The following is a 15,840-nucleotide window of genomic DNA, read 5'->3' as shown; positions in this document are numbered from 1 at the left end:
TTCAAGCATCCTGGCCACCAGCACCCCTTCCAACATCAGTACCACCACTGAGCCTCACAGACAGAAATCATGGGGCTGCTTCTGCTACTTTCCTCTGAAATTCATTCAGATAATAAAGCGTGGTTTCTGCTTCTATTTTCAGGGTCAAAATCCTCTAGGGACTGGTAAAGTCAACTCCATTTCCCTTACTCCCACTTCTGCTATTTTGGTTCCCATCCAACCTCTCTTCAAGGATCAACTTTCCAGTTAACATGTTATAGAAAAAAACAAAACAGATCAAGAGAAAAAAAGTATGTTTGGGATGAATCGTTTTTTGTTTTTTCCTTTAAAACAGTTTGCCTTCTATACATTTGGCTTTATTTACAGGGGGGTGGGGTGTGGAAGGGAAGAAGGACATTTGCTTCTAAACTCACTGAAGTTGAATCTACTCATTCAAATCAGCTTACCTTTTTAAATTTTAGCTAACATTACCAGTCTGCTCCTTCATACTACTCATAACATTTAAAGTAAATAGTAGCTTTCAGGAAAATCTCTTTAAACCCTAACCTAAAAATTAGTTCTCATCACAGCCCATATGTTTACATGGTCACAATTGCCATCGTAATTTTAAAGCTCACTTAAAAGAGCGTCAGAAGGTAAGTGATTTGCCAGAGGTCACAGGGAATCCAGGGTGAGTTAAAAATAGAAGCCAGCTGTTTGGACTAGCTGCCCCATGCTCTAATCACCTCAACAACATTCATTCCCACACACCCCATTATTACAGAGACACTTGTCCCAGAGCCCTGTCCAATTCATCTTCTACAACACAGGCTATGGAAACACTCAAACTACCCCTCTCACTTCTCAAATTTGACTCTGACTCATTGCAAAGCCTCCTTCCCAGCTATACTCACTAAGTCATTTTCAGATCAAATAATCTAGTTAGTAAATTGGCAGGCTGTTTTCTTATTTAATACTAAATATCACTGTAAATGCTAAATATTTTGCCAACTCACATGTGTAGAAATTTTTTCTCACTTCATATGTTGGTGTGAATTGAGTGAGTGCTCCCTGTGTGCTTGGCACTGTACTATTAGAGATACAAAATGGAGTCCTCAGCTTCCAGAAATTGACCCTTTACTGTAGAAGACAAACAATTAAGCAGACAATAAAATATGCTAAGTCCCATCATAGTGGAAATACCAAGACTTTACATTCACAGAAAGGATACTTAACCTCAGCTTGGAGGATCACAAAGACTGCTTAAAAGCTGAGTTCTCAGAGAACATACCAGCCAGCTATTATTGGTCAAACAGTGCCCCCCTAAGAAAGATATGTTGGGGGGCACCTGGGTGGCTCAGTCATTAAGCATCTGCCTTCAAATAGGGTCACTATCCCAGGGTCCGGGGATTGAGCCCTGCGTTTGGCTCCCTGTTCTGCAGGGAGCTTGCTTCTCCCTCTCCCACTCCCTCTGCCTGTGTTCCTTCTCTTGCTGTCTCTCTCTCTCTCTACCAAATAAATAAATAAATAAAATCTTTAAAAAAAAGAAAGAAAGAAAGATATGCTAGAGTCCTAACTCCCAACACCTCAGAATTTTACCTTATTTGGTTATAGAGTATACAGATAATCAAACTAAAAGTAGATAATTAGAGTAGACCCTTATCCAATGTGACTGAGACGGTTTGGACAAAGAGACAGATGGGCACACAGGGAAGTGATGTGTAGACACTGAGAGAGAACACCATGGGAAGATGGAGGATTGGAGTGATGCATCTATAAACCAAGAAACAACAAAGACTGCCAGCAAACTACACGAAGCTAGGAAGGGGCAAAGAATTCCCCTACATACAGGTTTCAGAGGGAACAGGGCCCTGCCAACACCCTGATTTCAGACTTCTCGTCTCCAAAACTGAGGGAAAATAGAGTTCTGTTGTTTTAAGCCACACAATCTGCAGTACTTTGTTAAAGCAGCCCTATGAAACTAACATGCCAGGACAAAAAAAAAAAACCAAAAACTAAAAACCAAACCAAACACAGCAACAACAAAAACAAAGGAGCATACAGGTAAGGAAAATCAAAAAGGCAAATGCCTTAAAATAAAACATTTCCCCTGGCTAGTTTGAGCTCAGCGTGGTGAAGACCTGAGTGTAGAGGAGGGGAAAGCAGAGAGCCAAGGCATGATAGGGAGTCAGAGCCCAGCCCTTGAGTACTCAGTGCAACATATTTAGTCTGCCCTTTGTAATCGTGGAAACTATGGAATCCCCAGTGTTTCTACTATGGGGAGAAAATTTTCTGGATAGTCTATGTTCAGTACATCTTAGGGCATTTGACTCATTAATGGCACGCTTTCTCCATTGTGAAAGCTCCACTGATAAGCTTTAAACCCTGCATTTCCTCTGCAGTCAGCAGCTTGAAGCATCAAAGCTTCTGTTTCAGCACTGCATCAAAACTCAGGAAGCTTTAAAGTTCATCCAAACACCCAGCTTTTGCTGAAAGAAGACACCAGGACTCTGGAGACAAGCAATGTACTGTCTTCAGGGTCCCTCTGAAAAATAAATATCTGATAAGTGGTCCTTTATTTATATCCTCCAGTGTCCTTTCCTGTTCAGGTCTTCTCCAGTCAGAGATACAGGACACTATATCAATTCCATCTAAGGAAAGACAGTCCCCCAGCACAGGCCAAAACACAAGTACAGCAAAACCCTGACATTCAGACCACTAACAGCCCCTTGCTTTGCTTTATAAAGAGACATCTAGGGCCATCACCCTGGACCGTGCAAACATGTTCACGTGGAAATGGGCTAAAATTAGCAGCTTCAATTCCTCTCTGAAATATCCCTACACTAAAAAAAGGTATTTTTGGCAGACTTCCCATGAAGTCCAGCTTAATGCATTTCCTGCCAGACATCTGAATGGAGAAAAGCTCATATGATCCACCAAACTGAGGAATTCTGGTCAGTGAAGGAAGGCTTCCCCTAGCTCAGCAGAACTGAGAAAGGGAAGAGAAAGGAGGAGATGTCCTTCAGGAAGATGTGGGAAGAGTCAAGGACTTTGGTTCCACCTTTGATGTGGGTGGATATAACCTTTATGAGAAGAGCTGCCTTGTGGAAACAGTGGAGAAAGCGTGCCATTAATGAGTCAAATGCTTGCAATGCTTGCTTTCACAGCCTGGTCACTGGGTCTATGTTTAGAGCAAGTGTCACCTGTGCCACACTTTAACCTCTCTGTGAAGACGGAACTCCTTTAAGAGGTTTGAGGGCTGGAGAAGACTGAGTTTTCCTCCTCCTTTCAAACACAAACATTGGGTTTGAATTTTGATGGTTTTTAGTTATAGCTGATTTTGTTTCCTTTGTGTTCCTGCATTGAAATTAAGGGGATTAAATGTGGATTTATTGCTAGGCACAACACCCAGTTGTACAAACAGCAGGGGATTTGATTTTAGTATTACAGTACATTTTTACTCATAGTAATCTGCATTCACCTTCCCTAATATATCCCTGGGTAGAATTTTCCCTTCAACCCTGTCTCAAGTCTTTGTCCACAGTTTAATGAAGAGCTTACCCCCACATTCACTGTAACTTAGTGCCATATCTCTTCCTTCATAACAATGGCATCTTAATCACCTTTGAATCCCCAGCTGCCAAGACAGAATAGGTACACCATTAATTCTTCCCAAATTAATGAATAACATACATCTTGGACAACCACAATATTGCAGAGCCAAATTTGCCATTTCAGCTAATCACGGCTTGTCCTGAGAGTTGTACCAATACTCTCATATGTGATTGCTGAAAACACAAAACAGCACACGTAAGGCCCCTCAGAGAATGCTCTCCTGTTGCTTAATTTCAAATTTTTCTACCTTTGATTCTTCTCACTTTCCTTAGAAGGCAGAAAATAGCTTAAGTGGGTAAGCAGCTTAAAAGATGTCATTCTAAAACAAGGGAGTTGCAATCATATAGTATGTTCTACTATATAGATATTTATATACACATAGTTTAATACTGCATTTATATAAACTATGCATGCTAAATTTAATTTCTACTCTTTATTTAAATGTGTTCTTTGCAAAATGCAATAAACTTCTTTATAACCAGGGTAGCTTGGCTTGCGATAGTTTGTCTTAAAAATACAAAGCATTTAATTGGCTTTCCCATCTACCCTCTTCACACCCTCATCATCTCAGGAAAGGAGAGGCAAAGTATTGCCCTCATTTGCTGAGGGGGAAGACAGAGCCAGTGAGTCAGTGACTGAGTTAAAAAACAGCAGTGCTCTGGAACCACTCTGGAGTAAATATAGCAGATTTCAGTACAGGCCTGGTCCATCTTGGCTTTCATTCAAAAAGGGTATTGTTAGGGAAGCAAAATATTACCTCTATTAATGAAGAAGTTATGCTCAAATGGCATACTTTATTGTCAGAAATCTTATTAGCAGAGCTCAAAATATATGAGGCATTAGGGATATAAATTGGTATGTCAGTAAAGGACCCAATTATGGTCTGATCGTATCATCAACACTAACAGAAATAATATCACATGTTTTAGAACATAAAATTATGATTCAAAGATCGTATGACAAAAGGAGGGCAAAATTTGGGCTTGAGGATGTCTGAAAACAGAAAAATTATATAGGCTTCCAGTTATTGGAAGAAACATGTATAGCTAAAATATATATGGCCCAATATCCTCATCTCAAAACTTCTGGGCTCTACTCAGAACCCAGAAATAAGTCACCCAGAAACAACTATAACTAAGCCTTCTCATTTTTCCTATAAAAGTTAGCAGTCTTCCAAGAGGAGAGAATCATGAAGCCGTTTTTGTAAGTCCAACTAGTAAAGAGAGACAGTGAGAGACAGTGGAAAGAGGAAACAGGCTTACAGTCCAGATAAGCCAGAATGAGAATCTTACTGTCTAAACTTGGCTAAATTACCTCACCTACTGGAGCCTTAGTCCTCCTTATCAATAAAATAAAGGTGTTTAATTTACCATGTGATTTGAAAATTTGAGAATATGTAGGTAAAGCATTTAACATGGTTCCCAGAAAATACCAAGTGTTCAATAAAAGGGACCTATTATTATAACTAAAATATTAAATTACATTTACCATCAGTACAGACTTGTGGAAAATGAGATTGCAGGTCCAAAAGCAATTTGTCTCCTATTAAAAGAATTTTAAATGTCAGCAAACAAGAGGAAGAAAGTCTTTTTTTTTATATAACAGAAAGGGATATGTACAAGGTAAGTGATTGAAAGATTAAAACCACACTAAAATGTAATCAATCAATCACCAAGTATAAATTGTTGACACTAGATTATTTTCCATTTTTGTTTTACTGGAGAAGAAAAAGGATAATAAAAAGCAGGGAAATCGAAGAAGTGAAAGAAAGAACAACCTGAAGAAGAAAAGGAACCAGAAAGAAGAGAATGGGGGTGTTCAAACTGAGTTTAAACAAAAGATACATTTAAAAGAAAAAAATGGAAAGCAACAACCATTTATAACAATAAGAAGATATTCCTATTTCCAAATTTTCCTAATCAAAACAACTAAGATGATAGATAAAATATAAAATAATATTATTTTAATATATTATTAAGCAAGCATAATATTTTTTTAAAAACCAGGGAACTAAAAACAAAGTAATAGGACCCTGGAGTAAAGTTGGCTTTGCCCCAAGAGTTCTTCATCTTAGATACAGTGTGAGCAACAGATAGGAAATAAAATTGGAGAGGGTTCAAGGTGAATGATCTAGTAGAAGATACCTGCATTGATGGAATCCCAAAGATCTCTATCCTCAGTGTAAGAACCTTGAAATGAAATATGCTATAGAGTGGTGATTAACAAAAGACTTTCCTGCCAGGGCCTTGGTTCTGTGGGGAGAAAACAGATTTCTCTCACCATTTTTAAATGCAACTGTCCCACAAAGAGGTTAGTGATCCAAATTTGTGTTTATATATCTATATATCTATATCTTATCTATATGATCATAAAATATCAAAGTGGGTAATTTAATATAAAGTGATCCAGAGCTGTTAGTGCCACAAATGACTGCTAGAAGCAAATATAAATCCTCCTTAAAAGAATTAAAATTCAACCTGGTCTTTGAAAAATATAACTGAATATGTAAGAAAAATAGATAACCCACAGTAAAAATCAAAACAAAAAATCACATCACAAAACATACCCAAAGAGAAGACACAATGAATGGGAATCATAAGAAATAGCAGAAATAAAACACAGGACCACAAGGACTTCAGAAACTGACACTTATATACAGCACAGAAATGAAAAAAACATGTGTTTGAATTTTTTTAAAAAGACAGCAAAACATGAAAAGTGATCAGTGAATGAGTGATTAAAAAGGATGACCAAACATATTTGAAAAAAAATCAAAACAGAATTTCTATAAATTAAAAATGCAATTACTTAAGTTAAGGGAACCAATGAATGCATTAAACAAATGAATAGATAGCACTGCAGAGAGAATTAGTGAACTGGAGATAAATTTTTAAAAAACTATCCAGAACATACTCTAGAGAAACAAAGAAATAGAAAATATGGACATATAGATTCACAGAAATAAAAATGAGACAGTATAATCAAAGTTCCAGATGGAATTAATAGAGAAAATAGGAAAGAGACAATATTCAAAGACATACTGGCTGAAAACTTTTCAGAATCGATGAAAAAAACACTAGCAGTCAGATAGAGAAAACTCCAAAAAAATTCCACACAGGAAATTATTAGAGTATCACACCTAGATAACTCAGAATGAAACTATAGGGTACAAAATTAAAAAGGGAACCTAAATGCAACCAGAGAAAAATGACAGCTCATTAACAAAGAAATAAAGTAATTAAACTGACTTCAGAATCTAAAGGCAATAAAACAATATCTTTGATATTTTGAGAGAAAATAACTTACAGTATAGAGTTTTATCTATGTTGAAACATGGAAGCAATCTTTCAAGAACTGAGGAGGAGGGAGAAATAGACATTCTTAGAAAAACAAAAACTGATGTTTTTACCACAAGAAAAATGTTTTTACTAAGGGAAACTGCAAAGGGTCTTCTTCAAACAGAAAGAAATGATCCAAGAAGTAAGAAGAAATGCTGAGTTGGATATTTCTTGTGTACCTCTTCAAATTCTCTTGGTCAAACCTTTTATTCTACCCAAAGCTACACCAGCCAATTGTATGCAAACTTTAATCAACTTCACCCATCTGTAGCCTGACAGCTCTGCACCTTTCACTTCCTGTTCGGGAATTCTTACACTTACCTAACCTAGGATAAATGGAAATTTTGACCAATGGGGACTAGGAACCAACAAATAATGCCTCTACTTCTTTCCTAGAATCTGAGACTCGTTCAATAAGGCTCATCCCATGGTCTTAAAAGATTGCATATGCAGTTACCTCTAGTAGTGGTTAATTCAACATCCCATCTTTATACTATCTCTCCCTCTATCTCACTTTACTCCCAGATAAACTACTTGCTTATAAACTTTTTTCTCAGGCTCTGCTTTCTGGGGAACCTGGATAATAAAATACTATACAAAAAAAAAAAAATTATAATGACTAATTTGCTGAATGTGGAAGCAACAAGAAACAAGCTAAGTCAAAAATACTTCAAATAAAGGCATGTTAAATTGGGAAGGAGCTGGTAAGAGTCAATGCCTTCTAAAATCCTTTTATTGCTTGAGCAATGGGTAAAATATCAAATAATTTTAGACTTAGTTAAGTATGCATTTTAAATTAGCAACAAAACCACTAAGGGAATAAATATAAATTGTACAATTTCTAAAGAAGGAAGAAAAGAGGAAGACTTGGGGTATGGGGGTGTTGAATAGGGAAGGCAGGGGTAGGCTGACTGGAAACTCATCCAGCATAAACAAACAAACTAAATTAAGGCAAAACAGGAGCAGGAAAAAAGTAACAGGCAGACACTTGTCACTATCCATTTACCCAAACTCAAAGAATCCACAATAGCAAGAGTGAATCATAATGTAAACTATGGACTTCAAGTAATTATGATGTGTCAGTGTAAGTTCATCAATTTTAACAAATGTACCACTCTGGTAGAGGAGGTTGATTATAGGAAAAGCAATGCATGTGTGGAGTTAAGGGGTATGTGGGAAATCTTTCTACCTTTCCCTGAATTTTTTTGTCAGCCTAAAATTGCCTTAAAAAAAAAAGAAGTCTTAATTTAAAAAAGTAACAGGAAAAAAGGGACAAATGGAAAACTAGAAACAATTCAAATATAACCATGTAGACTGCCTAAGCTTTCTAAATAAAATAAAAATGTTATTGTACAGATTAAAAGAAAATTCAGATATATGCAATATAAGATATTCCTAAAATGTAAGAAAAGAAAACAGAAAGTAAACAGTTAATAGGATAAATAGGAAAGCCAGTCTGGAATAAGCTAAATAATATGCCCAAAGTCACAGGTTTCTAGTGCTGTTTTGTTCTTGTTTTTTTGTTTTCTAATCCCTGCATTCAATTGTTTTTCCATTATGTCATGCCAGTTACTGAGGGTAGGGCCACTATTTTATTCATCTCTATGAAACTACTATCCAGCATAGCAACAAAGCAGTATCTGCTGATTTCATGAAATCAAAATTGTACTAGTGTGCAATTCATCAGAAACATGGTAAGCCTTCTCAAAAAGAGCAACAATGTTTCATTTAATTTATGAAGACTGATTTATTCTGATATTTCTAACATAATAAATGAGCTTTATATCTCCCTAGAGGATAAAATCAAAGCATAACTCAACTTAGGAAATATCTACATGTGTGGTCATTTACAAGGTGACAAGCAAGACCATAAAAGATGGCATTCATTTATTCTACAGATATTTATTCACCTAATCTGTGCCAGGTACTGGGTAGGCATTTGGATACAATGATAAATAAAACAGACACAATCCTTGACATTTTGAAGTTTCCAGAGGAGTTGTATAGCAAAGTGCTAGTCTAAAGTAATTTAAATTTAGATTAGTTTAAACACCCTAAGTTTTACTGCTTTTAGATTATATTGTAGTTAGGAAATATCTTGACCACAAAGAAAAATTTCAGCTAGTCTTAATTTCTTAGTTTATAATCTTGGGCACATCATACAGTCAGTTAGACCATTTGCTGCTCTGAAACTCAAGTTTCTTATCTCAGATTTTGAAAATAATCCCAACCTCTCATTACGACAATTATCTAAAATGATATGCCAGGCATAGCAATGTTCAATAAATGCCAATTCTCTTTAGAACCAAACTGTTACTAGCATGTTCAAATTTAATATATACCATATCCCATTTACAAATATTAAGTATTATGCAGTCTAGGAATCAGGTTTCAGAAAAAAGGGGACATCTAGATGCGGCAAGCCTGTTATTTATTAGAAACAGGTTTAATGAGGTCTAAATGGGAATATAATGTATGTATATTTATTCAAACTTTGTATCTATTACATAGATGGTGACCTAGCCACTATGATTTGAGTAGTCTACTGGCATTGACTAGCAATAATGATCCTATTATATTCTATAGAGTTTACACATATAGTTTAAGGTATTGCCTTCCACCCCCGAAAAAGCATATGATCTAATGAAAACTTAAAAAACACTGTTTTGACCATTATTTCCAAGCTCATTCTTCACCCAAGCAGATGGAGAAATGTATTATTAGATATGCTGCATAAAGCTAAAGACTTTGAAATTAATAGAGACCTGGTTGCCACAGGATATGACTACACCTAATGGGCTATTAAAAAATGATTAATATATGTCCCAGTGGGCCAGCAAAGAGAAGGGCCATGATTATGCATAAAAATGAAAGATTTGACTTATCGTGGCAACAAGAAGTGCTAGTCCAAGTTGCAAAGCACTGACTGTGGGAAGAGGCTAAAAGCTTTCGCTGGCTTTATTGGCTTCTAAAAAAACAATATTTCCTAAAGAAGAAGAAAAAAAAAAAGCAAAGTTTACTAGAATGAGCTTTGTGTTTGGTCTTGCCGCAGTGGCTCAATCTTTCAGCCTTAAGTGCTATTTTGCCTCTGATTCACCATCTCAGTGTGCCATAAGTCAATTGCACGAGAGGAGCATTAAACAGTGCCTTTGGGAAAAATACTAAACTCCTTAGGATGTTGTAATGAAAGGTACTTTATAATTGCAAGAATTTATTAATAACTCTTTTTATTCAGACTCTGATTTTCCAATATTTTCCATTGTAGATGCAAAGTTTAAGATGGCGATGTAGGAAGATCCCAAATTCACTTCCCCCCACAGATACACTGAGTCTACAGCTCCATACAGAAAAATTATCTCTTTAAAAACCTAAATGCTGGGGTTCCTGGGTGGCTCAGTACCTTAAGGTTTAGACTCTTGGTTTCGGCTCAGGTCATGATCTCAGGGTGGTGGTATCAAGTCCCACATGGCTGGGCTCCAAGTTCAGTGGGAAGTCAGTTTGGGATTATGTCCCTTTTCCTCTCCCTCTCTCCCTCTCCCCACTAGTATGCATACAGGATCTCTCAAATAAATAAAAGCTTACAAGAAAACAAAACCCTAAATGCCGGCTGAGGGATGACCACATGCGGAGCATATGCGAAGAAAACTACATCTTAGCGGGTAGGCGAGGACAGACCCGAATCTCAGCACACACGCCACCTCTGGCGCACTGACCCACCGGGGGAGGAAAAAGGCAAGAGCTTCTCCCTGAGGAGCCAAAGATTTGAACCCCACACCGAGAACCCCCAAACTTAAGACATGCACTTGACAAACAAGTCCCCCCAAATATCTAACTTTGAAGATCTCGGTGTCTTATCCCAAGACCCACAACACGGTAGCCATCTGAGTACCAACTTTTTTAAACGGTTCACACGCTGGGATTCACCAGGCCCAGAGCCCAACTCAGGGGCAGCAGATCCCATCCGAACTTCGAGGGAAAGAGGCTGGCCACTTGTATTCAAGCGGTGGACTGAGGACTGGCGTCTCATTCAGCACACACACCTGGGAGGCGGCTGGGACGCTCTCCACAGGAGCCCGGCCGGCGCCATCTTGGGGCTCCTGCGCCTGCTCCAGAGCGCAGGTCTGGGGCAGGCGGGAGACTCCACAGCCCCCGCGGCTCAGGGGATCCTCGGGATCGCTCAGCTCTGGAGGCCGGGGAGGTTGCATTCAGGTAAGGACACTGGAATGATGGCTGTCACCCAGAAAGGAACTTGTAGCACCCCTGTGTGGCGCGCCCCTTCTCGTGACTGCTGGAAGACACCTCCCCCATTGCTTGTCTCTCATGGCCTCCGGGATTTGCTCCCGCGCCTCACAGGACTGTAATCAATGCAGAGAACGTTTATAAACAGCCACTGTCAGCAAGGCGCAGCAAGAGGAACAGACCCAAAGGGTACCTGGGGACTTAGTATGTTGACCGTCCGACTTGGGCTCGGTCGTGATACCTGGGTCCTAGGATCGAGCGAGCCTCAGGTCAGGAACCCTGCTCCGTGGGGAGCCTGCTTCTCCCTCTCCCTCTGTGCTCACGCGCTCTCTCAAATAAATAAAAATCTGTTACACACGCAGACACCACACCCCACCCCGGTGGCAACAAACCTGGGAGCTTGATCTTCTGTGAAGGAGACCTATTAGCTAATGATCACCGCTGGGACCTGAGGCGCAGGAGTTTTTTTTTTTTTTTTCAAACCTCTCGGGGCTGACAGTAGTCGGTTACAGAGACCTGGGAAGACGGACGCTTTCTTTTGCTCGTCCTCTGCCCGGCCACAGTGCCAGCGTCTCCTAGAAGGCAGCCTTACGTGGGGCTGACTCACGGGGGACACCTTCAATGACTTGGCTCTGGTGACTGAAGGGGCTTACGCGGCGCGATTCCACGGAGAGGCGGCAATCAGAGGCCTGATGTGGATAGGCTGCACCCCTAGGGCACTGCATAGATAGCGGACTGAGGAACACCCCACAGTCTTGCCACTGGGCTTGTCCTAGAACTTCAGACTGAGAAGCAGGATTCAGGTCTGACACACCTTTAGTGGCCTATGGAGCTGCTTTAAAGGAACACAGGCTGTGGCTGCCATCTTGACACTCTCCTGTGCCCAGCTGCAGCTCCCCAGTATCTCCCAGGAAGGAGCTTCTAGATCATGTGGAGCCCAGATTGTTGTAGCTCAAGAGGAAACCTCCAGATCACCTGGCTCTAATGACAAGTGGGATGTACTTGCAGCCCCTTGGGACTATACATATATATTTGTAGCCTCTTAAAAGTTGTTCCCTGAGTGCCTGTCGTCCAACCTGAATCTAGGTGCTGAGGTCCTCCCCTTTGGGACACTGACAGGTATTGGCACATCCTCAGCTACTGGAAGCTATTAAAAATATAATAGGCTGCTTGGACAAGCACAGAGGTTGGAGAAATGATCAAGAGCTGGGGTGGGGCTGAACAAAAAGGTTTATCTTCTACAGGAGGCCATTCATTCAAGACTGGAACAAGGGGTGGTTTCATCTACTCTATACAAAGCAATACAGAAAGTCAAGCAAAATGAAGAAACAGAAAAGTATGTTCCAAATGAAAGAACAAGATAAAAAATAAAACTCCGGTGTTGGGGAGGACACTTAAATGACAAATAGCTTACCTGATAAAGAGTTCTAAGTAATGGTCGCAAAGAGACCTCACTGAACTGGGGAGAGGAATGTGAAAACACAATGAGAGCTTTGAGGTGGGAAATATAAGAAACTACCAAATAGAAGTCACAGAGTGAAGAAAACAATATGTAAACAGCCTAAGTATCCATCAAAGATGGATGGATAAAGAAATTGTGAGGTATATATCTCACAATCTCACACACACACAATGGAATATTAGACAACCATAAAAAAGAATGACATCTTACCATTTGCAACAACATGCATGGACCTCAAAGGCGTTATGCTAAGTGAAATAACTCCGAGAAAGACAAATATTGTTTGATCTCTCTTATATGTGGAATCTAATAAGACAAGCTCATAGATACAGAAAACAGACTGGTGGTTGCAAGAGGTAGGGAGCAGGGTTTGGGGGAGAAGAGTGAATTGGGATTTTTAGTTTAAATAAATTGTTTTGTATTCAGGGCCACATATGAATAAATTATGTCTTTCTTCTCAGCAGCTATAAGATGAGCCATTAAATCTCTTAGATAGTTTGGATGCCTTAGTTGTTGAATAAAGCATTTTTAAAATTCAGATTCTTTTTTAATTGTTACTTTTAAAACATTCCCTCTTTGGCTTCCATGTGAGTATTACTGGTTATTTCTTATTATTACCTGCTAAATACAGTCAGTCAAATGATAAAAATTTCCAGAAGCCACACATGAAAGAATAAGTTGTGGAGGTGTCAAGAAAATTGATCATGACATTTGTAAAATTAAAAACATAATAGTCAGATATCTTCTTGAAATAAATGACTAGAGACAGTTAAGTACATTAATTTTTAATTCACCATTTTAGGAATGGAAAGGCCAATCAGACCTCTTTCAAGCATTAATAATATAAGTTGCTAAATCCAAAAATTTATTTAAATAACTATACAAACATTGCACAAAATAATGAGAAAAAGCCCCTCATGGTGAGAGGAAAGATAGGAAAGAGATTTCTAGAAAAGACCAAGATGCCAGGTTTATAGATGCTTCCTCCTACTGATTGGCTATTTCAATATCTGTCCCACAAACACAAATTCACACATTTATGTATTCACAGGGGAAAGAGGACTATACTTTAGTGCTTATTATGTCCTAGACACTTGATATATTTATCTTCTTTAATCTTTACTTCTAAAGATTAGGAAGCACGTATTATTATTATTAGCTCCATTTCACAAATGTTTATAGTGAAACTCAGAAACCTAAAGTAATTTGTCTAAAGTTACATGGCTAATAAGAGGTAAAGTTAGATTTTCACACACAGATCTGATTAAGACCAAGCCTAAACTCTTTCCATTATTTCATTCATCCATTCATTTTGTTGAACACCTGGTATGTTTCTGGCCAGATAAGGGGAATGCAAATCCTTCTAAGATAATACTCTAAGCCTTGGGAAATCAAGAGCTCCATCCTGGGAAATGTGTAGGAAGTTGAAGTGTCTATGCTACCAGGCAAGAAGTAGAGAAGAGTTTGGTCAGAACAGATGATAGGAAAAGGTGAAACCAAAACCAAGTCTTCAGACATGAGTAGGTGTGGCCACAGAGGCCAAGCAGAGAAGGCCTTAGAGACAGCAGTGTGGACAAAGGCAGATTAGCCTGAAATTTTAAATTTAGGAGAAATTTCTAGAAATACAAGTTTCAAAGAAGGGTGTGGGATTTGGGTGCCATGTTTTAGATGGGAACTTGAGAAATTTTTCAAATGCCTTTCCCACATAAAGTAACCTATTCATAAAATAGTGAAATCTGTATGAGAAAAAGCAAAAACAAACAAACAAATCAATTCTAATAAAATTGGACAGAGGATCAAGTGAAAAAGCATTGTCTATACGGAAAGCATGGAGCAGGATTTACCTTCTCATAGTGAAAATGAATCTAATGACTGTGCTCATAGTCTACACCCCTAGTTATAGCACCAGGGTACCCTGAGATTTTAGCAAGGGCTGGGTTGGTTTTAGGGGTGTCACTTGGAATTTATGAACATATTACTGGAACCAACGAATATCCACAAGGACATTGTATACTGTAGCAGCTCCTATTTCTTGACATTTCTTGACTCTACACCACTTCCTCTAAAATGCACAATGAGTAATTCCGTTTCAGTGTAACACTAGCTACTCTGTGATGTGCTCTAGAGCCAGCTTCACAAAGATTGTCCTGAGTAGTGGGACTTCCTCTTGGCCTTTTGGCTAATGTATGCATTGGCAGGTGACAGGAAGAAAGAAAGAACGAGGTGAAGTACTCCAATTAGGATGCTCCAAAGGTAACCCTAGATTGTAGGAAACAACGGGCATATTAACTCAAGTTGGCACCAGGCTCCATGAGATGCTTACCAGAAGCAGCTGCAGCAGTCTCTTCAAACACCATAGCTGCCAACATCTGATGAGATTTCCTGGGGCCCTGACTGAGTGAACCAGGCACTAGATTGATTTCACATTAATAAGCTTCAGCCTCTAGGTTTTTAAAGCACACGAAGTGATGTGCTTCTTTTCGGCGGGGAGGGGAGGTGGGGAGTAGCAGGGGGAAGCAGAGTGAAGTTATATTTAAATTTCCATTGTCTTTTTGTTTTGTTTTGTTTTTAAAGATTTTATTTATTTGACAGAGAGAGAGAGAGCAAAATCAGGCAGAGTGGCAGGCAGGCAGAGGGAGAGAGAGAAGCAGGGTCCCTGTTGAACAGGGAACTCCATTCAGGGCTCCCACCTAGGACCCTGGGATCATGACCTGAGCTGACCTGAGCTGAAGGTACATGCTTAATGGACTGAGCCACCCAGGCACCTCTCCATGATCTTTTAAACTCCTGCTGTGCAGATAAATCCAAAGATGAAAAATGGTGAGCAACAGACTGACATAATAAATTGCCCCAAAAATGTGTTCATAATCACATGATAACCAAAAATGGGAATCAGGCCACCAATTACATTAAATTCATGCTACCTTGGCAAGGATTGTTAAATTAACTTTGAAAGCAACAATTAGACACTTGGTAGAACACCAGGAAGATTTTTCCACTCCTGTCTCTGCCTCCATTTCTCTTCATCACTTGCCTTTCCTTGCCTACTCTCCCTCTCTGCCTTTCTGCCTTGCTGCCTTCCCTGGATTCTTTTTTCTCTCTCAGTATATTTCCAATTTCTCTGGAATTACAGCCACGATCCTCTAAAATATTTTAGGTTTAGGTTATTGGAATAATGGTTTCATTTGATAGAAAAGTGCCTGTGGG

This window comes from Mustela nivalis (genome assembly GCF_964662115.1).
Source record: "Mustela nivalis genome assembly, chromosome: 10".
NCBI lineage: Eukaryota > Metazoa > Chordata > Mammalia > Carnivora > Mustelidae > Mustela > Mustela nivalis.
This window is presented reverse-complemented; position numbering follows the sequence as displayed.